General features: G+C 37.0%; 1 protein-coding gene across 3 annotated transcripts in view; it reads left to right on the forward strand.

The window, feature by feature from the left end:
* The window catches only part of TENT5D (terminal nucleotidyltransferase 5D), an 87,192-nt gene that overhangs the window by 55,735 nt on the left and 5,397 nt on the right, over window positions 1-26,060 (forward strand). The window contains exons 1-2 of one of the 3 annotated variants that reach the window (XM_019824026.3): window positions 14,483-14,589; window positions 15,075-15,121. The exons of 1 other annotated variant lie outside the window; for it this stretch is intronic. The gene's annotated coding sequence lies outside the window, so the exon portion shown is untranslated. Of the gene's footprint in view, window positions 1-14,482; window positions 14,590-15,074; window positions 15,122-26,060 lie in introns of those variants that run through there. One more of the 3 variants, XM_019824025.3, reaches the window with a different exon arrangement.

The raw sequence follows: 26,060 nt of genomic DNA on the forward strand, positions 1-26,060 counted from the left end.
GTTTTCCTGGTTGACCCATTCATTCTTTAGTACCGTGTTGTTTAACCTCCATGTATTTGTTGTCTTTCCTAATTTTTTCTTGTGGTTGACTTCAAATTTCATAGCATTGTGTTCAGAAAATATGCATGGTATGATCTCAGTCTTTTTGTACTTGTTGAGGCCTGATTTGTGACCTAGCATGTGGTCACACATGTTTTAGAGAATGTCCCATGTGCACTTGAAAAAAATGTGTATTCTGCTGTTTTGGATAAAATGTTCTCAATATAGCTGTTAGGTCCATCTGGTCCAGTGTGTTATTGAAAGCCATTGTCTCCTTGTTGATTTTATGCTTGATGATCTGTTCATTGATGTAAGTGAGGTGTTAAAGTTTCCTACTGTTATTGTATTATATTCAGTGAATTCCCTTATGTTTGTTTCATATAGTTAGGTTCTTTCAAGTTGGGCCATAAATATTTACAATTGGTAGATCTTATTATAGAGACTCTTTTAAGAAAAGTGCCCTTCTTCAGCTCTTGGTACAGTCCTTGGTTTAAAGTCTAGTTTGTCTGATAGAAGTATTGCTACTTTGGCTTCCTTTTGAAGTCCATTTGCATCATAAATATTTCCCCATCCCATGACTTTCAATCTGCAGGTGTCTTTAGGTCTAAAATGAGTCTTTTGTAGGCAGCATATAGATGGGTCTTGCTTTTTTATCCATTCTGACACCCTGTGACTTTTGAATGGGCATTTAGTCCACTTACATTCAAAGTAATTGTTGATAAATATGAATTTAGTGCCATCTTATTGCTTGTTTTGTCATTTCTACAGATTTTCTCTGTTCCTTTCTAGTCTTTTTCACAAAGAGTCCCCTTTAATACTTCTTGCAGGGCTAGTTTAATGGACACAAACACCTTTAGTTTTTGTTTTTCTGGGAAATTCTTTATCTCTTCTTCTCTTCTGAATGATAGCCTTGTTGGATAGAGTATTCTTCGCTGTAGATTTTTCCCATTCATTACGTTGAATATATCATGTCACTCATTCCCTTCTGGCCTGCCATGATTTGTGGAGAGATCTGCTGCTAAACTTATTTGTTTTCCCTTGTAAGTTAGGGACTTCTTTGGTCTTGGTGCTTTTTAGGATTTTTCTTTATCTCTGTATTTTGCTAATTTAACTACAGTACATCTTGGTGCTGGCCTGAATTTGTGGATTTTGATGGGAGTTCTGTGTGCTTCCTGGAATTTGCAGTCTGTTTCCTTCCCCAGATTAGGGAAGTTTTCAGCTATTATTTCCTCAATTAAACCTTCTGCCCTCTATTCTCTCTCCTTCTTCTCTGGGACTCCTATGCTATGAATGTTATTACATCATGGAATCACTCAGTTCTCTAAGTCTACTTTTGTGATCCAAATTTTTCTTTCCTGCTTTGATTACCTTCATTCTGTCTTCTGTTATTCATTCTACCTTCTATTATTCTATCGTCCATATAACTTATTCATTCCTCTGCTTCTTCCATCCTTGTTGTCATTGCATCCAGTCAGTTTCAAATCTCATTTTTCATTGCGGCATGATTGATTTTAAGCTCTTATCTCTGTAGTAAAGGACACCCTGGTGTCTTCTGTGCCTTCTTAAATCCAGCTAGTATCCTTATGATTGTTGCTTTAAATTCTGGATCAGGCATATTATTTATATCTGTTTAGTTAGATCCCTGACCATGACCTTTCCTTGTTCTTTCTTTTGGGATGAATTCCTCCATCTTGGCATTTTGTCTTGGTCTTTGTCTTCTTCTCTGTGTTGGGAAAGCCTCTCCTGTTTCCTGCTCCTGAGAGTAATGCCTTTATGAATATGAGGTCACGTATTTTCCAGGGCCTGGTGATTCAGGAAGTGTCTCAGGTTTATGCTGCATACACTCTGTGTCTCTGTTATGGCTGCTCTGTCCCTCAGGTCAGTCTTCCACAAGGTTCTGCTTGCCTGAAGTGGGGAATGTTTGGACCTTGGTGAGAGTGTGGTGACTTTTAATGAGGTATGCTCTTATCTCCTTGTTAAAAAGAGACCTGAAACTATTTCCACTAGAGCTGAAGTTTTGCAGAATTCTATTGTCAGTAGACATGGTGCGTGTGGGGGTTTGTGCTATTCTTCGGGTAGTGGGCCTACTTCACTGGTTCTCAGGCAAGTGCCAACAGTGTACATGGTGGTGGCACTTGGTTAAGCAGTTCAAGCTGCCAGTGTTATCAATGTATTATTTACTGAAGTTAGTTTATGCCTGAGGGGTGGGAGAGGGAAATGGTACCAGCCAGCTCCTTTGTCCCCAGAGAGGGCAGTTTGTGCTCGCTGCTATCAGGGAAGCCCTCCCAGAAGAGCAAATAATTTCCCCTCATTCACCATAGGTGTTTCTCAGATTGCTTTTTTCACACTGTGTGTCTGCATTGCTTGCCTGCCTGGACCAGTGCAGTATACTTTGGGGTCTATCCCAGCCAGGCCCACTGAGTTTTAAATCTCCAAACTTTAGGGACCTGATGTGGCAGTAACTGCACTGTCTTCTGGGGGAGGGTCTCACTGCACTGGGATTGATACAGGTTTAACTCACAAGAGCAGTTGCACCAGACTTCAGGAGTGTGAAGTTTGGAGCAAAGTGTGCTAAAGAGCCAGTCTCCAGGTTAGCCACCTTCAGCAGGTGTCTTTAGGCCTATGCTGAGGAGCAAGGGAGGGAAATGACACCTCCTGGCACCTCTGTCCCTTGAGATACAATGCCACCTCTATCAGACGTATTCCAAGAAGAAGGAACTGTTGTCTTTCCTAACATGTCTCAAGTGATCCACAGATCTCACCCTCTGCTCCCGGGTTACCTGCTTGTCTTCTGTACAGAAGCACTGCAGCACCCCCAGGACTTTATACCAGCCATTCCACAAACCTCTAAAACTCCAGTTTTTGAGCTCTAATGGTTGCAAATACTCACAAAAATTATCCCCTGGGGAAAAGTTTTCCCAGTCAGTGGCTTTGGGGAAGTGTTTTCCTTGTGTGATTTCCTGTGTGTTCTTCTCTTTCTCTCTCGCTCTCTCTCTCTCCCTCTCTCTCTCTGCAGCCAGGGCTCTCTCCCCTCTGCAGTACCAGCCATCCATTTCTCACCCAAACCATATCTCCGCACCTCCTACTTTCCATGATGTGGCCTTCTCTCTCCTTCTAGTTGTGTAGTTTGTTCTGCCAGTCCTAAGATTGATATTTTTAGGTATTCAGAATGGTTTTATACTTGCCTAGCTGTATTCGAGGGGTGAGGCAAGAAGCCTGGGGTCCTCCTACCCCTCCTACTACTCTGTCATCTTAGCTCCCCTGCAGCTTTTTTTATCTAATAAAAACAAAACTTATTTAAAATTATTCTTTATGAGTATTATAGAGTTTTCTTTCTAATTGTTTCATTTTAAATTACCACCATACACCATGAACTGTTTTTTTATATTTACTAAATATTTTCCATTCATATTTGCTCTCTCTTGTAATGTGAGTTTGCTGTAGCCAAGTGGCAGTAGAGAGTTATATGGTCCTCAATTATAGATGAATTTGGGAATAGAAAATATCCACTAGATTGTAGTTACCCCTTTCCCATAGCAACAACAGAAAAAAACAAACTTTTTATTCAATAAAAGTAATTACAATTTCATTAAGAAAACATACAGTAAGGGGCGCCTGGGTGGCTCAATCGGGTATAGCATTTGACTTCAGCTCATGTCATGATCTTGTGGTTCATGAGTTCAAGCCCTGTGTTGGGCTCTGTGCTGACAGCTCACAGACCATAACCTGCTTCAGATTCTGTTTCCCTCCCTCTCTTCCCCTCTCCCACTCATTTCTCTCTCTTTCTTTCAAACATAAACATTAAAAAAATTAAGACAATATACAGTAACCTAAAATAAGCTTTGGCTTCAAATAAAAATGAATGAGAAATTCAATGCTTTTAGGCATAGTCCTTTGTAGCAGTTCTCAAAGTATATTCCAAGGATCCTAGGAGTCCCTGAGACACTTCTGTGGGTCCATGAGGTCAAAACTATTTTCATAATACTAAGACATTATTTTCATTATACACTGTGTTGACATTTGCACAATGGTGCAAAAGCAATGATAAGTGAAAGTACTAACACTTTAGCATGAATCAAAGAACTGGTACTAAGCTCTAGTAGCCATCATTTGTATTCTTTACCAGAGTACACTCATAGGGGCAGAAAAGCTGATTTAATTTAATGTCTGATGAATCACTAAAAATTATTAACTTTATTAGATCTAGATGCTTGAGTATATATGTCTTTAATAATCTATAAAACAGAGTATAAAGTGGACCAAAAGCACTTCCTTCCTCATACCAAGAATGATGGTTGTCTCCAGAAAAAGCACGTATAAGATCAAGTGAATTATGAGACTTTCCTAGCCACTTTTTTTCATGGGCCACCATTTTTACTTGAGCTACTGAAAAACTGGTTATTCTGTCTTGCATATTTGGCAGACAGTTTTTCCAAAGTGGATAAAGTGAATCTCTCACTTCAAGCAAGATAAATGGCAGTTTCATTGCCAAGGAACAAATGTAAACTTGCAAGTGAAAACTGTAATTTGTTTTTTTTTTTTTCCATTTATCAGTGTTCATTTCTGATGGGTAAATCTGGATGAATATAATCCACATAAACAAAATATCTTGGGTTCCTCAACTCCTAAGCATATAATGATATACTGAGGCCGACATGTTTGAGTATTGGTGGTCTACTATACTACCTACCTTATAGGACACCTTGTTAAGAAGAGGTCAATTAATTTTATTTCATAATATTTGTCACTTATGTTCCACCTCCCTTCTTTTTTTGATATTAATCCTAAACTGGATATAAGGACAACTCAGCCAACTTAGCTATATTTGTATACTTATAGGTCCCAGTTTATTTTCTGTGGTTTTTTTCTCTCTTAAAATACACCTCTGATGTCAGTGACAGCATGATTTTCCTTTCCCCCCTCTTTACAACATAAACACCTAAATTTCTTCCACACATCTGCTCACTAAGCCATTTATGCTGCTTATCTAGTAGAGATAAAGATTGATAATATCTTTATCAATATGTCACATTGTCTAGAAACCTCACAAACTGTTACATTGTTGAACTTTTTGGCAATTACAGTTTTAAGTTATAAAATTGTATTAAGGCATAATATCCAAAGAGGTAACTTGTTTTACCTTACAAATTACCACCTAAAACATGTTACTTTGTTTAAATTTTCTACCAGCAGCTTTTTCTTAAATACTTTTCTACCAGGTGAGCACTTCCTCTCTTAAAAATAGAAGACAGTGGTTACCAATAAGGAAACAATGTATACTAAAATACATAATTTAAAACAGGAATGTCTGTAATGTATGCTGTACTTTTAAAGGAGTCCCTAGACCAGTTCCTGTCACCGAACTTACTTGTACCACGCAAACGCCCAATGCTGTGCTTCTGTGGATCCATCCCTCCGATGGGCCTGCCTCCCTCCCGGTGCTGCAGGGCCCCTCCCGCAGGGGACCACCAAGGTCAAAGCGAGCTAAGCCTGACCCTCCCACCCCTGTGCACCTTGCTAATATGCCCTTGGCCAGGTCCCATCAAAGCAGCACCACAAGCCTGGCAGTGTGCAGGTAGCCCAGACAGGGACCACACCACTCCACAGTGAGTCCTGCCACTGGGAGAGGGGAAGATAAGGTACACACCAGTCTGACTGTGGCCCCAGTGGTGGGCTGGGGCAAACATCAGGTCTGACTATGGCCCCGCCCACCAACACAAGTTACTCTGGACAGCACAGAGGAAGTGCCCCAGTTTGGAGCTATTGCAGGGACTATCCAAAATGACGAAACGGAAGAATTCTCCTCAAAAGAAACTCCAGGAAGTAGCAAGAGCTACCTAATTGATCAAAAACGATTTAAGCAATATAACAGAACAAGAATTTAGAATAATAACCATACAATTAATTGCTGGGATTGGAAACAGCATAGAGGACACAGGGAATCACTTGCTACAGAGATCAAGGGGCTAAGAAATAGTCATGAGGAGCTAAAAAATACTATAAATAAATGAGGTGCAAAATAAAATGGAGGTGGCCATACCACGGATTGAAAAGGCAGAGGAGAGAATAGGTGAATTAGAAGATAAAATTATGGAAAAAGAGGAAGCTGAGAAAAAGAAAAAATCCAGGAGAATGAGGGGAGAATTAGAGAACTAAGGGATGCAATCAAATGAAACAATATCATAGAAATTCCAGAAAAGGAGAGAGAGAAAGGGCTGAAGCTGTACTTGAAACAATCATAGCTGAGAACTTCCCTGATCTGGGGAAGGAAAAAAGCATTGAAATCCAAGAGGCACAGAGAACTCCCTTCAGACGTAACTTGAATCAGTCTTCTACCTGATATATCATAGTGAAACTGGCAAAATACAAGGATAAAGAGAAAATTCTGAAAGCAGCTAGGGATAAACTGGTCCTAACTTACAAAGGTAGACACATAAGAGTAGTAACACACCTATCTACTGAAACTTGGCAGGCCAGAAAGCAATGGCAGGAAATCTTCAATGTGATGAACATAAAAAAAAAAATGCAGCCGAGAATCCTTTATCCAGCAAGTCTGTCATTCAGAATAGAAGGAGAGATAAAGGTTTTCCCAAACAAAAACTGAAGGAATTCATCACCACTAAACCAGCCTTACAAGAGATCCTAAGGGGGATCCTGCGAGACAAAGTACAAGAGACATCACTACAGGCATGAAACCTACAGACATCACAATGACTCTAAACCCATCTTTCACTAATAACACTGAATGTAAGTGGACTAAATGCTCCAACCAAAAGACATAGGGTATCAAATGAATAAAAAAAAAAAAAACAAGACCCATCTATTTACTGTCTACAAGAGACTCATTTTAGACCTAAGGACACCTTCAGATTGAAAGTGAGGGGATGGAGAACTATCTATCATGCTACTGAAAGTCAAAAGAAAGCTGGAGTACCCTTACTTATATCAGACAAACTAGGCTTTAAATTAAAGGCTGTAACAAGAGATGAAGAAGGGCATTATATAATAATTACAGGGTCTATCCATCAGGAAGAGCTAACAATTAAACATGTCTATGTGCTGAATACGGGAGCCCCCAAATATATCAAACAATTAACCACATACATAAGCAACATTATTGATAAGAATGTGGTAATTGCAGGGGACTTTAATAACCCACTTACAGCAATGGATAGATCATCTAGACACAGGATCAATAAAGAAACAAGAGCCCTGAATGATACATTGGATCAGATGGACTTGACAGCTATATTTAGAACTCTGCATCCCAAAGTAACAGAATATACTTTCTTCTCGAGTGCACATGGAACCTTCTCCAAGATAGATCACATACTGGGTCAAAAACATCTCTTCATAAGTATAAAAGAATCAAGATCATACCATGCATACTTCCAGACCACAATGGTAAGAATCTTGAAATCAACCACAGGAAAAAGTCTGGAAAACCTCCAAAAGCATGGAGGTTAAAGAACACCCTACTAAAGAATGAATGGGTCAACCAGGCAATTAGAGAAGAAATTTAAAAAATATATGGAAACAAATGAAAATGAAAACACCACAATCCAAACTCTTTGGGGTGCAGTGACCGTAGTCCTGAGAGGAAAATGCATTGCAATCCAGGCCTATCTCAAGAAACAAGAAAAATCCCAAATACAAAGTCTAACAGCACACCTAAAGGAAATAGAAGCAGAACAGCAAAGACAGCCTAAACCCAGCAGAAGAAGAGAAATAATAAAGATCAGAGCAGAAATAAACAATATACAATCTAAAAAATTGTAGAGGAGATCAATGAAACCAAGAGTTGGTTCTTTGAAAAAATAAACAAAATTGATAAACCTCTAGCCAGGCTTCTCAAAAACAAAAGGGAGATGACCCAAATAGATAAACTCATGAATGAAAATAGAATTATTGCAACCAATCCCTCAGAAATACAAGCAATTATCAGGGGATACTAGGCAAAATTATATGCCAACAAACTGGATAACCTGAAAGAAATGGACAAATCCTAAGCACCCACACATCTCCAAAACTCAAACAGGAAGAAATAGAAAACTTGAACAGACCCATAACCAGTGAAAACATTGAATCAGTTCTCAGAAATCTCCCAACAAATAAGAGTCCAGGACCAGATGGCTTCCCTGGGGAATTCTACCAGCCATGTAAAGCAGAGATAATACCTATCCTTCTCAAGCTGTTCCAAAAAAGGGAAGGAAAACTTCCAGACTCATTCTATTAAGCCAGCATTACTTGGGTTCCCAAACCAGACAGAGACCCAGCAAAAAAAGAGAACTACAGGCCAATATGTCTGACGAATATGGATGCAAAAATTCTCAACAGGATTCTAGCATATCGATCAAGTAGGATTCATTCCTGGACTGCAGGTCTGGTTCGGTATTCGCAAATCAATCAATGTGATACATCACATGAATAAAAGAAAAGAAAAGGACCATATGATCCTGTCAATCGATGCAGAAAAGGCCTTTGACAAAATTCAGCATCTTTCTTAATAAAAACCCTCGAGGAAGTCAGGATGGAAGGAACATACTGAAACATCATAGAAGCCATTTGTGAAAAGCCCACAGCTAATATCATCCTCAATGGGGAAAAACTGAGAGCTTTCCCCTGAGATCAGGAACATGACAGGGATGTCCACTGACACCGCTGTTGTTTAACATAGTGTTGGAAGTGCTAGCATCAGCAATCAGACAACAAAAGGAAATCAAAGGCATCAAAATTTTCAGTGATGATGTCAAGCTTTCACTTTTTGCAGATGACATGATACTATACATGGAAAACCCAACAGACTCCACCAAAAGTCTGCTGGAACTGATACATGAATTCAGCAAAGTCGCAGGATACAAAGTGAATGTACAAAAATCAGTTGCATTCTTATACACTAACAATGAAACAACAGAAAGACAAATACAGAAACTAGTCTCATTCACAATTGCACCAAGAATCATAAAATACCTAGGAGTAAACCTAACCAAAGATGTAAAACATATGTATGCTGAAAACTATAGAAAGCTTATGAAGGAAATTGAGGAAGACATAAAGAAATGAAAAAACATTCCGTGCTCATGGATTGGAAGAATAAATGTTGTTAAAATGTCAATACCACCCAAAGAAATCTACACATTCAATGCAAAACGAATCAAAATTGCAACAGCATTCTTCTCTAAACTAGAACAAGCAATCCTAAAATTTGTATTGAACCACAAAAGGCCCTGAATAGCCAAAGTAATATTGAAGAAGAAGACCAAAGCGGGAGGCATCACATTCCGAGACTTTAGCCTCTACTACAAAGCTGTAATCATCAAGGCAGCACGGTATTGGCACAAAAACAGATACATAGACCAATGGAATAGAATAGAGACTCCAGAATTGGACCCACAAAAGTATGGCCAACTAATCTTTGACAAAGCAGGAAAGAATATCCAATGGAAAAAAGACAGTCTCTTTAACAAATGGTGCTGGGAGAACTGAACAGCAACATGCAGAAGGTTGAAACTAGACCACTTTCTCACACCATTCACAAAAATAAACTCAAAATGGATAAAGGACCTGAATGTGAGACAGGAAACCATCCAAACCCTAGAGGAGAAAGCAGGAAAAACCTCTCTGACCTCAGCCACAGCAATTCCTTACTTGACACATCCCCAGAGGCAAGGGAATTAAAAGCAAAAATGAAGTGTTGGGACCTCATGAAGATAAAAAGCTTCTGCACTGCAAAGGAAACAATCAACAGAACTAAAAGGCAACCAACGGAATGGGAAAAAATATTTGCCAATGTCATATCAGACAAAAGGCTAGTATCCAAAATCTATAAAGAACTCACCAAACTCCACACCCGAAAAACAAATAATCCAGTGAAGTAATGGGCAGAAGACATGAATAGACACTTCTCTAAGGAAGACACCCAGATGGCCAACAGGCACATGAAAAGATGCTCAACGTCGCTCCTTATCAGGGAAATACAAATCAAAACCACACTCAGATATCACCTCACGCCAGTCAGAGTGGCCAAAATGAACAAATCAGGAGACTATAGACGCTGGAGAGGATGTGGAGAAACAGGAACCCTCTTGCACTGTTGGTGGGAATGCAAATTGGTGCAGCCGCTCTGGAAAGCAGTGTGGAGGTTCCTCAGAAAATTAAAAATAGACCTACCCTATGACCCAGCAATAGCACTGCTAGGAATTTACCCAAGGGATACAGGAGTGCTGATGCATAGGGGCACTTGTACCCCAATGTTTATAGCAGCACTTTCAACAATAGCCAAATTATGGAAAGAGCCTAAATGTCCATCAACTGATGAATGGATAAAGAAGTTGTGGTTTTTATATACAATGTAATACTACATGGCAATGAGAAAGAATGAAATATGGCCTTTTGTAGCAACATTGATGGAAAGGAGACTGTTATGCTATGTGAAATATGTCATACAGAGAAAGACAGATACCACATGTTTTCACTCTTATGTGGATCCTGAGAAACTTAACAGAATACCATGGGGGAGGGTAATGAAAAAAAAAGTTAGGGAGGGAGCAAAACCATAAGAGACTCTTAAAAACTGAGAATAAAGTGAGGGTTGATGGGGCTTGGGAGGGAGGGGAAAGTGGGTGATGGGCATTGAGGAGGGCACCTGTTGGGATGAGCACTGGGTGTTGTATGGAAACCAATTTGACAAAAATTTTCATATTAAAAAATAAAAATAAAAAATAAAAAAGTGGTCTCTAGACATGAGAGTTACCTTAGTAAAATCTGTTGAATACATAAACAGAAAAACAGGAGAACTAGAGCAGGTTCAGGATATTATGATCAGTATGTCAAGGAGATTCAAAATCATACAATATAAAGCATTGTTGGAAGAATTAGGTTATTTATTTTCCTAGTGTAAAGATACCCCATGGGAGACCTGAACACAGTCTTCATATGGTTGAAGAATTTTCGTGGTCATGAAGGATAACTTCTTGTCTACCCTTGTAAGCAGTAGAACTAGAACTAGTGGGTAAAAGCAATATAACAACAGATTTCAGTTCAGTATAAGTTTCTGGCAGAACTGTCCAAAGCTGGAATGGGTTGCTTTAGAGTTTTTTACTTGTCGATGGACAGTGTTTAGGGTTCGATTAGTATGCATGTTAGGCAGGCCTGTGTTGCATGGAGATTTCAAGAGTTTGTTGGATGATTGGACTAGATGTCCTTTTAGGTCTTTTATACCTCTTAGATATTGTGCTTAATAACTTTTAATTTTTATTTCTGAGTGTAATTTTTTATGAGATGAAATTCAGCTGCAAGACATTACTTGCAGCAAAAGTAAAGCATAATGAAGAACATTGTGTTCTTTACTAAGGAAAAGTATGTGTACCAAATAGTACCTACTGCTTACATATGTCTCTACTGGAAAGACTGATTAACAAATTGATGAATCAGGGTTCTGGTTACATTTTTTTTTTTCTGTGAGTATAATGAAGTATGTCTCAAAAGCCCAGTACAAAGCTGTATCTTTAAGTAGAGGAAGGCATCTCTGAGAGGCCTTGCATTGGGCCTTAAGGCACTAAGCATGCAGGTGAGCATTCCTTAGCCATTCCATCATAGCTTTCTACTTGTTGACCTACCTACAATGTTTTGTTTGTTTCTATACACATATTCAGCAATGATCATTTATATTGGTCACACCTACATAAAGACCCTGATAAAACAACATTGGACAGTTGATAAATAGCAACCATTTATCCTTAGGAATGTATTTTCTCATCCATGAAATGACATTGTAACAGCTACCCTACCTACCTTTCAGACTTAGGAGATAATGTATATAAACATAATTTGTAAACATTAGAGAGTTGTTGAAATACAATGAATTATAATTATAAGTTTGAGTGATTGTAGTCTCATAAAATTTCAGTATAACAGTGTTGACTGTGTGCATGGGTTCCATCAGTGAAATTCAAATGTAATTATAAAATTCAAGCAAGTATTTATCACAGAGATTGTAAACAAAACTCTGGCTTTGAATAATGGATGTATAAATAGAAATTGGTATTATTGACTTTCTTGTTTTTCTTGGCTAGAGACATTCCCAATGAAAAACCAGACTTTATATACAGATCCACATTTCCTTATCCACAATTGAGAAATTTGTTTTAAATTTTGAAAATCTAAAATGTTTTCATAATTAATCTTGGTTGCAAACCCTGACCTAACATGAACTTGTTTGGTAGCAAACCCTAGAAATGTGAGGTGTTAATTAGTATATTTATTTATTCCATTTGGTGTAAATAATCAAGTTTCATTGAAAAAATATTAATGTATTGGGTTAGAGGATGCTACTCCAAATCCCAATGGAGGTATTATGTAATATTTGCTATATACTCCAATATTGCATTTCTAATATCTGAAAAAAATTCTGACATTGAAAAGATGCCCTGTCAGCACCCAAGCATTTCAGATAAAGTACTGTGGTAATGTTTACATAGTCCCATCTTTAGCTGCACTCCCAGTGCACATCTAGCTGTTTTAAAAAATCAGTAGAGACTACTTGATATACAAAGAAATATTAGAAGATAAGAGCAGAGCTTTGTATTGTGTCACAATAACTTTACATTGTTTAAATTATTCTAATTTCTTCCTGAAGATCTTTTGATACCTTCAGTTTGTTCTTACTCATTTCCTTTCCCAAAGTGATATTAAATGGATATTGGGATCTGGATTTTTGATATTAAAATTGTTCACCAAATGTAATCTTTGAGTTTACTCCAGTGAGTATTTGTTTTAAGCACCAATCTGAATCAGTGAAACAAAAAGGCAAAAATACATATTAAAATCAGGCTGAACCTGCCACTCTAAAATACAGTGTAGCTTTTAAAATATAGCAACATTTTACTGGTAAAAGAAGGTGAAGTGAAAAATCCTAGGGAAACTGTTCTTCATCCTGATAAGCCTACCATGAAGGAGATGTTCGTGCTTTTTAACTGAGTAGCTCAAGCTAACGACAGGTAGTTTCCATTCAGGATAGATGTCAATGGTCAAGGATGTATCCACCTATGTACTTCAGATATTGAGTGTTTTTGGTTACTATACTAGAGGTTTATTTTCAGAAACCCATTTAAGAATGATTTTTCACTGTCTATACCATATTCAGTGTTCATTATCCCAATTTATAACCTTCTGGCTCTTCAGAGCATGATTCCTCTACAACTTTTCTTTGGAGCTCATGGAAGAAATTCAGTGTTTTGTCCTAAAATGTGACAGTTCCCACTCAATTATTTCTAAAATCACTCCTATTTGAAAAAAAAGTATATTTAATGAATTTTTAAATGTATCAAACTAAGTCAAAAGAGATATGGCACAATTAATCAAGTTGGGAATTGTAACCTTTGGAGTGAATGGGACTTAAATAAGACATTTGGATCACTAAACAGCTACTTAATGATAGTTGTCTTTTGACTTTTGTCTTTTTATTTTCCCAAGACTCCTTCCATCATCTTCTTCACTGTTAAATGTACTGTCTTGTTTTATTACTACATTGTTTTATTTTTTAAATTCTACTTAAATCCCCGTCCCCCGACTTGTGCCTATTGATCTCTTCGTTAATCCTGGGCTATTATATCTATTACTCTACTCACTAATTTATTTGTATAATTTGTTCTTTGTTTTTGTCATCTGAATCTTGGGCCTTTTGATTTTCTTTACATTTTTTTTGAGTGAGAATTACATGACTTAATTAAAGCACTTAGTACCTGACACATTATGAGCATTATATGATTTTAGTTATTATTACCACTTAATTACATGTTTAAATGTTCTACACTCAAAAAGTTAAAATTTTAAAATCTATATTCAGTATTACATATGAAATGTCATGTAACTTATGTATTTTTCCTTTAGAAACTGAACAGATATATTTTCCTATTCAAATTAAGCTCTGATTTAACATGATCTCCTTCATGTACATGATGTATTGTTAGATCTTATTCAAAAATTGTTTCTTCTTCCTCTGACATATACTTTAGTGCCAGGGAAAAATTGAGCAAGTGTCTTGTTTGATCTTTGGCCCTTCCAAAGTGTACTTATTCCCTTCTACATTTCACTGCAAAATGACTACATGGACTATCCAAAACATCTCCTTTGGATCATTGGCTTTCACAAATATTTCCTATCTATAATCTATTTGCTTGCCTATCTTCTCAATTTTGATAATTTCATTAAAAAATTCATAACAATTTGTGTTTACTATTTTTATTAAAGTCAAAGTAACTTAGGAATGCATTTTTAATATTTAAAATGTCTCATGTAGCTTTGGATTCTTTTGAGATTTCAGACTTGGAATTTCCTTATATAAATTTCTCATTTTAAAATATTTTTATAAGAGCATTAATGATGCAACAGTAATATTCTTGGTCTCCTGGCAACAGTATCCATTGTGTTGTGGCAAGTGAGTTTCAGAGAATGTGGGGAGATCAGTTGATGGGGAACTCTGGAGAAGGAAGTTAATCTTCAGAGTAGTAGTGTTGTTAAATTCAAAAAAGTGTGCTACAAAAAGACACGGTGAGAAATCTCATAAAAAGGGAGTTTAATTACTTTTTCCTTTTAGTTTCAGCTATGAGTAGACATTGAAATTGACATTGTGATTACATTTCATTTGAAAACTTACTTTATTCAACTAAAATATGGACTGAATTTCTTAGAAAATTAGCTGTTTTGTTACTAATTGTGTCTATAATTATAGCTGTGGTAAAAAATAGAACTCAGTTAATGTGATGAAAAAGGCATCAGTAATTATTTTTATATTTTACTCTCTGTGCTTATGTCATTGATGATAGATGAGAGACAAAATATAACTGATATGTTGATGTAGTGTAAAGAATTATGTTTATTCACAACTCCAGGGTAAGGGAATTACAACTTTCTCCAGATTAATCGACTAACACATTTACGTTTCAATAAATAGCCAGATAGTGAATGATTTTGAAAACTTTAACTTCACACATTTCTCAAGTGAAGTATTAAAGTCTGTACCTCACTTTTTTTAGGTATCAAGTGTGTTTACTACATACCAGTGAAAGAATATTGCAGCCAGGTAATCAAGCATATTTACATATATATTTTTTCTATAATACTGAACTGCCTTTCCAGATTTACTTTTCCTTTTATAAACCACCCATTAGTTGTCTCTTTTGTATAGTCTTGAGGTACCCTTAAAAGTGAACTTTATTTTATGCTAGTAGAAGAATTTAATGGAAGTAAAGTTTGGAAACAATAATCAGATTAATACTTTTAATGTTACTAATGATAAACTTAGTGGATTTCATTAAGACAATTCTACTTTTAAAAAAAAGAAACAAAACAAATGAGGAAAGAAAAAAAAAAGGAGAAAGACAGGGATACAAACCAAGAAACAGACTCTTAACTAGAGAACAAACTGATGATTACCAGAGAGGAGGTGGGTCGGGGGATGTGTGAATTAGGTGATGGAGATTAAGGAGTGTACTTGTTGTGATGAATACTGGATAATATATGGAATTGTTGCATCATTATGTTGTCACAGTATGTTAACTGTACTGGAATTAAAATTAATAATAATAGATTAATACATTTAATATTATTGATTATAAACCTAGTGGATTTCATTAAGGCAATTCTACTTTAAATTATCAAAGACTGCATTTTCAAATTGTCTCTTTAAAAAATTCCATCCAGGGGCACCTGGGTTGCTCAGTCAGTTAAGCGTCCGACTTTGGCTCAGGTCATGATCTCATGGCTCATGAGTTCAAGTCCCAAGTTGGGTTCTGTGCTGACATCTCAGAGCCTGAAGCCTGCTTTGGATTCTGTGTCTCCCTCTCTCTCTCTCTACCCCTCCCCTGCTTGTGCTCTGTCTCTCAAAAATAAATAAACATTAAAAACAATTTTTAAAAATGCTATCCAGCTGTTTTCTCTTGTTAGAAGTAGCTATAGATATGGGAGAAACTATAAGGACCTATATTTCTAGGCAAACCAAGAGCAGAAGGTATTTTTTTAATGTTTGTTTATTTTTGAGAGAGAAAGCATGCATGGTGGAGGGACAGAGAGAGAGGGACTGAGGATATGAAGTAGGCTCTGTGCTGACAACAGCAAGCCCAATGTAGGGCTTGAACGCATGAACAGTGAGATCATGATCTCAGCTGAAGTCAGATGCTTAACCGACTGGGTCACCCATGTGCCTCCAGGGGCAGAAGGTATTCAGTGAGAGAGGGAAGTCTTCATGATGGAGAGACTTAAGGAAAAAAGAGAAAACGAGGGGAAAAAGCCACTTGTTTCAGAAAAACTGCCCTCTGAGCATGAATTTAAGTTTGTGTTTATGTTGCCCATGATTGAAGAGGTATAGGAAGGAGGAGGATATATGGTAGGTGTGTGTTTTGGGGAAAGACATGTCAGATAGTATTTGGGGAGATGATAGGAAATTGGTTTTCTGTGTGGGGAGGGAGAAAAAGTAGTAGTATTCCACTGGACAAAGTTCAGCACTAAAGGAAAAAGGAAAGTAATGGAGAGATCACTGGCGTGGGGCAGGTAGGCTCAACACTATAGGCCACCTTAAATTGTGTGCCTATAGGTTGCCATAGAAGTGGTCTTACACTACAAGGGGGATTAGCCTGGGAGGAAGGGAAGTTTGTAGGGTAGGTGAGTGGAGCTAGAGGGGTCTGTTGGAAATACTGTCCGTACCCACTTGCCCTTGGACAGCAACAGCTTAGGGGCCCTGGCAGCTGATACAAGTGCTTGCTTTCTGTACACTTTCTTTCTTAATCTCTTTCCTTCCTTCTCCCTTTATTCCTTTCCTTTTAATTCCTACATTTCTCATTCTTTCTCTTTGGCCACCCTTTCCCTTCTTCTCTGTGCTTATCAGCAGCCCCCCCTCCCAAGCCTCATTGTAGCATGACATCCCTGCCCCCCTCCAGTTGTCTGGACAGATTTGAAGAGACCAATAGTTGGTGAAGTGAATTATTATGGCCAAGAAGGTGCTGTGAAGGGAGAAGGGGAAACAGGCTAACAGATTTTTTTTAATACTGAGGCTTTTTCATTGAGCATTTTAGTGAGTTCCTACTTTCCTCCTTCTTCAGGTAGTGTTCCTGAGTCATATGGAAGGTATATATGTTGTTGGCTATAATTCTGGAATCTCTTTTAATCTCCAGAGAATCCTTGATCTGTGTGTGTTGACAGGGTTATCTACAAAGAGGCAACAGATCTGGAATGACTTGTAGAATGCTTACCTGGTTACTGGGTTTATTGTGAGAGACATGGTGAACTGAACAGGGTCAGTGCTAAGGGGATGGAGCTTTGGTCTCACTAGGTAGCTTTAGCTCACAGCTTGCCCAGAAGCCTGTTGTACTTCAGAGCCTTCTCAGTGATCTGTGCACCCTGTCATTCCCTCCAAAGGGAAATAGAGTTCTCTCTGGCCAGCTCCCTTATTTGAGGTTAATGACAGTTTGGAGAGGCAGCAACTCTTTGTATCAGGTACGTTAGAAGCAAAAGAAGCCTGATTTGGTTGAATCTGCATAGCTATCAGCCTTTATCAGCCACTTATATAAAGAGCAGAGGGAAAAAGGAAGAAAGAAGTATTACTGAGAGCTCTCTCACTTCCCACTGTAAGGGATTGGCGCTAAACCTGAAAGGATTTGGGAGATGATTTCCTTAGAACACTGCATACTTTTGGGGCACCTGGGTGGCGCAGTCGGTTGAGTGTCCGACTTCAGCCAGGTCACGATCTCGCGGTCCGTGAGTTCGAGCCCCGCGTCGGGCTCTGAGCTGATGGCTCAGAGCCTGGAGCCTGTTTCCGATTCTGTGTCTCCCTCTCTCTCTGCCCCTCCCCCGTTCATGCTCTGTCTCTCTCTGTCCCCCAAAAAATAAATAAACGTTGAAAAAAAATAAAAAAAAAGAACACTGCATACTTTTAACACTTTGAAGCAACAAATAACATCCACAGCAAGTTAAAAACTATAAACAAACACAAAGTATATTTATGGATTGGGGCAGAATGGGAAGGAAATGATAAGATTTCTCTGGAATTAGAGGCAGAGGTTTAACCTGGGGGAAAGTAGCTCGTTTTTAAGCTTCTGAGCATCATGCTTTTAAATCCAGAGCTGTTTCTCATTTGGCTTTTGTATTGTTTTCTCTAGGTGTCTGGCATGTTGATCTTTTTTTATAAATTTTTTTAATGTTTATTTTTGAGAGAAAGAGACAGAGCATGGGTGGGGGGAGAGAGGGGAGAGAGGGAGACACAGAATCCAAAGCAGGCTCCAGGCTTTGAGCTGTCAGCACAGAGCCCAATGTGGGGCACGAACCCATGAACCACGAGATCATGACCTGAGCTGAAGTAGGACACTTAACCCACTAACCCACCCAGGCACCCCTGGCATGTTGATCTTAATTATTCCAATGCACCTTCTATCTTAGCTTTTTAACTCAAAACCCCTCTTTTAGCATGGTTCTATCCACATGTAAGAATTTCAAGAACAAGTTATTTCCCTAATCATAAATGGCAGGAAACCAGGAATTCATGTAAATTTTCTGTAAAAACAGTATTAGAATGAAAATTAGAGCTAAGCAGTGTTTGAAAAGAGATGGTCATAAAGTGAAGAGGATGACAGACTAGGATGTTAATAAGCTAAAATAGAATCTACCTGCCTGCGTTATAGGAGTATGAGTAGAAACTAGAAATCTTGAACACTTCTATCTTTTGGTACATGAGAAGTTGACATTTTTCTACTTCTCGCTCCATGGCCCAAGCCTATTTTTTGTTTTTGCTTATTTTTGAGAGAGAGAGAGAGAGAGAGAAAATGGGGAAAGGACACACACACACACAGAGAGAGAGAGAGAGAGAGAGAGAGAGAGAGAATGAATCCCAAGCAGACTCCGAGCTGTGAGCGCAGAGCCCAATGTGGGGCTCAAACTCACGAACTGTGAGATCATGACCAAGAGTCAGACACTCAACCGACTGAGTCACCCAGGTACCCCCAAGCCTAATTTTAAGTCCAGTGACGTCTCTGAGCACTTTGCCACTTCTATTCATTGAAAATAAAGTTATTACACGTGTTTTTAACATAATTAAAACATTTTTTAATTAAGAAAAAAATTTAAATAAACATCTTTTTCTTAAGTTTCATCATTGTCTGAAGTACATTTGTAAGAGGCTATAACTTTGAAAAATGAACCCATTTGTTTTATTAGTAGAATTCTGTACTAATAGTTTTTGAAGTAATGTAAATTGGAACTGTTATAGCATCAATGTGATGAGATTTATTCTTCAGAACTAAATTTGAAAATGACTAATGCCAAAAGTGAACTGATAGTGAGAAGTCACTTCCAAATCTTTAAATGCTATAGAATTGTAACATCAGCAGTGCATTATGGCATAAATAATATAGTGTTTTGTGATACAAGATTTGTTCTAGGACTTAAGCACTGTGGTCAATCATATAAAAATTGCATACATACAATAATAGAGGCTTCATATAAGCATTCTAAATTAGATTATAAACAAATATTAGAATTTTTATCTATATTAAAAACTAAGGAAATACACAGCTTCCCTTTCAAATGTTTACACTTTTTCTTTTGAAACATTCATCCTTTGCTAAATTTTACCTGAAATTAAAATTTAGGTAAAATTAATTCTTTGTAATTAAATCTTTTGAATGTAATGGCCTAACAGAAAAATCCACAAAGATGAACACGCAAATACTTTATTATAATCAATGACTTTTAGTCAAGATATTTATTTTTAACAGATTATAAAATAGCTGCCTATTTAGATTGATAAATATATTGTGATTATGATGTTTATAAAAATAATTTTATGGGTTGTCCACAGAACTTAATGTTAGTATTTATTATTAAGAGTGCAATGGAATATTATCCAGCCATAAAAAGAGTGAAATCTTGCCACTTGCAGTGACATGGATGGAGCTAGAGAGTATAATGCTAACTGAAATAAGTCAGTCATAGAAAGACAATACCATATGATTTCACTCATGTGGAATTAAAAAAAAACGAGCAAAGAAAAATAAAGAGACAAGTCAAGAAACAGACTCTTAATTATTGAGAACAAATTGATGGTAACTAGAGGGGAGGTTGTGGGGTGATGGGTGAAATAGCTAATGGGGATTAGGGAGTGCTCTTGTCATGATGAGCCCTGGGTGATGTATGGAACTGTTGAATCACTATATTATACACCTGAAACTAATATAACACTTCATGTTAATTATACTGGAATTAAAAGAATGTAAAAATGAATAAAAAGAATGAATTTACCTTAAAATATTTTGCATCTACAGTTAGACTCTATACACAGGCTTATTTCTATGTCTCCTTGTAAGCAAAACCTACTCGAAGTTTGGCAGAACAAAGAACTAGTGAATTGAAAGGAAAACTGGTTCTTTTAGAGTTTTTTTAACTTCCATCTTACTTTATATACATTTTTAAAACTTCCCATTTTAAAACCTTCAGCTATCATCACTTGTGGTGAGCATAGCATAAGTACAGAGAAGTTGAATCACTGTTGTACACCTGAAACTTTCTCTTTATCTGTCTGTGTATATATGTCTGTGTGTGTGTGTGTGTGTGTGTGTGTGTGTGTGTGTGTGTGTATTATTTGTAGGACTACTGGCCAAGGATCACTAGATTACTTGTACATACATTTTTCAAAGAACCCCATCACTGCATTTTTTTCTTCCTGCAGTTTTACTGGTTGATTCATTATTTTGTTCAGTGATAAAATGAAAATTCCTATCTTCATTAAAGGATCCACTGAATCATCACATTAATTCAACTGTATTGCATTCTTGAGGTAGTCTTTCCAGCGTAAGTCTTAAGCCTTTTTTCTCTCTCTTTGGAAATACTATTCTAGTATTAATACAAATTGAAAACAGTGGCTAAGTTTTCCTCTTTTTCCTGTAGTCAGAAGGACCATAAGGTGGTGATAGGGAGAACAATTATGCTTTATTATATAAGTATCTATTTGCAATTCTTTGTGAAATCTTGGCAACTTACTCATCTTGCCTTGCACTCCAGTGAATTTAACCAATTGAATAATGGAAACCACGTTCTGTGTTTACTATAGTTGGATACATTTGGGGCACACTAATATTAGTTAAAGTAGATGGAAAAAGTGATAGCTTTAAGGATGAGTAAACTGGGACAAGTCAGAGAGAACGAGATTTATATACTCTGCAAAATAGTGAACTACTGCTGATTTCCTCATTTGGAGATGAATAATTAGGAATTTCAGATTTTGTACTTCTGTTTGAGTTTACATGATGCATTATTGAAGGATTTCTGCCTATAATTTGAGCTGTTAGTCTTTCAAAATATAGCTTTATATTTTATGTTCAATAAACATACTTTCAGTAACTAAGAACTGCACTGTATCCAAGGTAAACTTAAGCATTGTGAATGGTTTTGTTGGCATTTTCCCACCTGTAATATGATATCCATCAGTCATCCAAAGTTTATATTTATCCATGCTCTTTGGTTCAGCAATTCAAATTAAATTTTCCAAGTTTTATAATATTTGTTGTTATTGATGTATAAGTATTTGATTTTGTTAAATGAAGTTAACTGCTGAGCCATAACCCCCACATGAAGATAAGTCTTATTATTTTATTGCCATGTGTGAAATCTGTAACTACAAAATTATATGGATATTGTACATTATGCTAAAATAGTAGATGTGCCAGGAAAACATAACATTACTCTCAAATCTTGATTATCCATGTTTATAGTGGTGAGCATTGATGGAAGCATATATAGATTCCAGATCAATATAAATCACATATATTTATTCCATTGTGACATATAGTTCATAATATTTTGTATGCTCATGTATGTCTATATGTATATATGTGTTTTTGTGTATCACAGATTTATTTTCATAATTATGCTTTTCTCTAAAACTATTTTTTAAAATTCTAATTTGCATTTCCTGTATATGTAGCTGTAGAGGTGATTGGTGAGATGATAGCTTGAAATTCCTCAGCTGGTAATAATGTTAATTCAGTACAGAAGTAGGCTTGATTTAAAAAGTATGCTTATGGGGGTGCCTAGGTGCCTCAGTCAGTTAAGCATCCAACTCTCAGTTTTGGCTCAGGTCATGATCTCACGGTTTTGTGGGTTCAGCCCTGCATTGGGGTCTGTGCTGGCAGTGTGGAGCCTGCTTGGGATTCTCTCTCTCTCTGCCCCTCCCCTTCTCATGCTGTCTGTCCCTCTCAAAATAAATAAATAAACTTAAGAAAAAGTATGTTTACATAGTTGTGCATAGAGAAACATGAGAGAAAATAGCTGGTTATCAAAGCTCCAATTTTGATATTTAAGTAATATATTGCTCAACCAAAGACAGTTTTCCTACATTTTAGCAAGGTGGTGTCACTGTTACTTTTGTAACAAGAAATACCAGGCCTAAAATATTCCGTATGTGTATTTTTTTTAAAGCTCTCTAGATAATTCTGAAAACCAGAAATTTGGGTAATTAACATAGGGTATCATTAACATAGGGTAATCAAGCAGCAAGTCTATAGTTGTTCAATGATGATCAATTTCCCTACACTACTTCTCTAGTGTAAGGTAAAGTTAACCTTTGGACAACATCTTTCTTGTCCTTGAAAGATCATAGTATTATTCTGCCTGGGAAACAAAATTCTGACCCTTCCCTTCCTCCTCTTATATCTATGAGAAGACTCAAGATACAAAGTAAGACTTCCTATTTCTTGATTTGAAGGACACCTTTTGATCAAGGACTCCCGCATTCTGACAGTTAACTTAGTCATGTCTTTGGATGGTTTTATTTGCACATAAATATCCTGGAAACTTCTGTATGGAAAAGAATGTGGTAATTTTTATTTATTTTTTTAACGTTTATTTATTGTTGAGAGAAAGAGAGAGACAGAGCATGAGAATGGGAGGGGCAGAAAGAGGGGGAGACACAGAATCCGAAGCAGGCTCCAGGCTCTGAGCTGTCAGCACAGAGCCCGACATGGGGCTGGAACCCAAGAATCGCGAGATTATGACCTGAGCCGAAGTGGACACTCAACTGACTGAGCTACCCAGGTGCCCCGAATGTGGTAATTTAAATAATGGCAGTATATCAATGTAAGTGATCTTTATTTTCAGATGATTGGTGATTAAAGGTTTAGGTTCACATGGGGATTGTAGGCCTGGTAATAGACCATTGAATTTTAAACTTTTAACTAAACTTTTAACTAAAATTTTAAACTTTTAACCATTAAGGAAAGGAAAATTGCCATTTGCAAAAGAAATTTACATATTAAAAAGGAACTTGGAAACTTTTTCTATATCAAAGTTAAATAATTTACATGTGATATTTCTAAAATATTGGGTAAATGCTTGATCTTCCTTAGGCCCTTACATGAAGCCAGCCAATGTTATGAATTATCATTTTTCTAGATTGAGAATTTGAGGATAACAAACTTTGTTAGCTTGAAACAATTCAGTGACAATTCAGGAAGAGAAATTAGGAAATAGGCATGCCAGTTTTTACTGCATATTCTATTCTTCATGTAACATTTTATTTTTTCTAATGTTCTAAAGTCATTATACATACTATTTCACTTGATGGATGAATAACCAAACTCCAACAGCCTGGTGTGTAGTCAGTTCAGCCCATTCATCTTTAAGGATTGATTTGGATATTGACATTGCTAATAAAACTTTCTGAGCATTAGTAATTAATGTGGCTTAAAATGAAACAATACATTACATGGGCCATTTCATCACATAATAAAAATAAGTACTTTTATTCATATATATGGTGATTTCATATACAGAAACAATATTCATATGCATGGAGATTTCATATACAGAAACAATAGATTTAGTCTTATATTCCCACTGACATAGATTTGCCATTCTTTAATTGATCTTTTGCCAGTGCTTGGACTATCAAAGTCAGTCTGAGAAAGCCAAATACCATGTGATTTCACCCATAAGTGGAATTTAAGAAACAAATGAAGAAAGAAATAAAGAGACAAACAAAAACACACAATCTTAAACTCAGAACACAGAAAACAAACTGGTGGTCACCTGAGGAGAGGTGGGTGGAGGGATGGGTGAAATAGAGGAAGGGGATGAAGAGTACACTTACTGTGGGCTCCTGGGTGGCTCAGGTGCTAAGCATCTGACTTCAGCTCAGGTCATGAACTCATGATTTGTGAGTTCAAGTCCACATTGGGTGAGCTCGAGCCCTGCTTCAGGTGAGCACAAACCCCACTTCAGGTAAAAAACACAAGGCCCACTTCGGGTGAGCCCTACTTCTCTCTCTGTCTTTCTCTGCCCCTCATGGGATTCTCTGTCCCTCCCTCATTTGTGCCATCTATTTCCGTGTCTCTCAAGAAAAAAAAAAAGACTACATTTATCATGATGTGTGATGAGTACTGAGTAATGTATAGAATTGTTGAATCACTATATTGTACATTTGAAACTAATATAACATTATATGTTATTTATACTGGAAATAAACAAGCAAATAAAAAAAGCAAAAAAAGAGAAAAAAGCTGATTCTACAGATGTCAAATAAGATGATAATATTTGCTCTAGTCTACTAGGGAAACATACAACACTAAATTCTAAATATTGATATTCTGTTCTAATACCTCCTTACATGGGAAAAATATGAATACTATCTATACACATTTACATGGGAAAAATATGAATACTATCTATATAAATATGCCTTAAATTTCATATGTTTTTTTAATTTCTAGTATTCATGAAAGAAAGCCTAAACCCAAAGCTACATCCATAACTAGCTTTATTTATTTTCCTAGATATATCTGCTTGACAGCTTACTAGAGTATTTGAAGGTCCATTTAATAACTGTAATTGTACCTAATTACATAATAGACTTATATTTAACAATTGCATATATAGTATTTATAACTAAATTTCTTAACTCCAAACTGTAAAGTTTCCTGAGCATATCATACTGTATATCTGCAGAAAACAGTTTTTAAAGCTCAGGAATCTTACAGTTTTTTTATATCTTTGCCCCCATTTTGGAGAAAAATATAGTAGTCTCATTTGTTTTTCATTGTACTTATTTTTTTAGTTTTTTTCATATTTATTATTTTTTAAAATTTTTTTTAACGTTTATTTATTTTTGAGACAGAGAGAGGCAGAGCATGAACGGGGGAGGGTCAGAGAGAGAGGGAGACACAGAATCGGAAGCAGGCTCCAGGCTCTGGGCCATCATCAGCCCAGAGCCCAACGCGGGGCTCGAACTCACGGACCGTGAGATCGTGACCCGAGCTGAAGTTGGACGCTTAACCGACTGAGCCACCCAGGCGCCCCACATATTTATTATTTTTAAGAGAGAGTGCAAGATGGGGAGGGGCAGTGAGAGAGGAAGACACAGAATCCAAAGCAGGCTCCAGGCTCTGAGCTGTCAGCACAGAGCCTGATGCAGGTCTGGAACCCAAGAACCATGAAATCATGACCTGAACCTAAGTCAGACACTCAACCGACTGAGCCACCCAGGTGCTCCTGTTTTGCATTTTTTCCCTGTTCTTCATTTTAAAATGACATTTATTATTTCCTTCAACATTTCTTTTTTTTATTTCTTTATTTTGAGAGAGAAAGAATGTGCAAGAAGGGGAGTGGCAGAAAGAGGAGGGGAGAGAGAATCCCAAGCAGGCTGTGCACTGTCAGCGTAGAGCCCAAGGTGGGGCTTGAACTCACAAACCTTGAGATCATGACCTAAGCCAAAATCAAGAGTCAGACACTTAACTGACTGAGCCACCCAGGTTCTCCTCCTTCAACATTTCTTAGAGTTACTGGGCACATAGAAGAGATGATAAGTTAGGTACTATCCTTATATCCTCAGGCAATTCAAGGAATTCATAACCTAATGGACTTCAGTAATCTTTAAAATGAGAGCAGTAACATATATGAAACCATAATTCCTTAAATCTTTTGGATTAAAGATTCTATGCATTGCTTCTAAACATCATGCCTTCAGTCAGCTGGGTCTAACACAC

This window comes from Felis catus, chromosome X, assembly GCF_018350175.1.
Source record: "Felis catus isolate Fca126 chromosome X, F.catus_Fca126_mat1.0, whole genome shotgun sequence".
NCBI lineage: Eukaryota > Metazoa > Chordata > Mammalia > Carnivora > Felidae > Felis > Felis catus.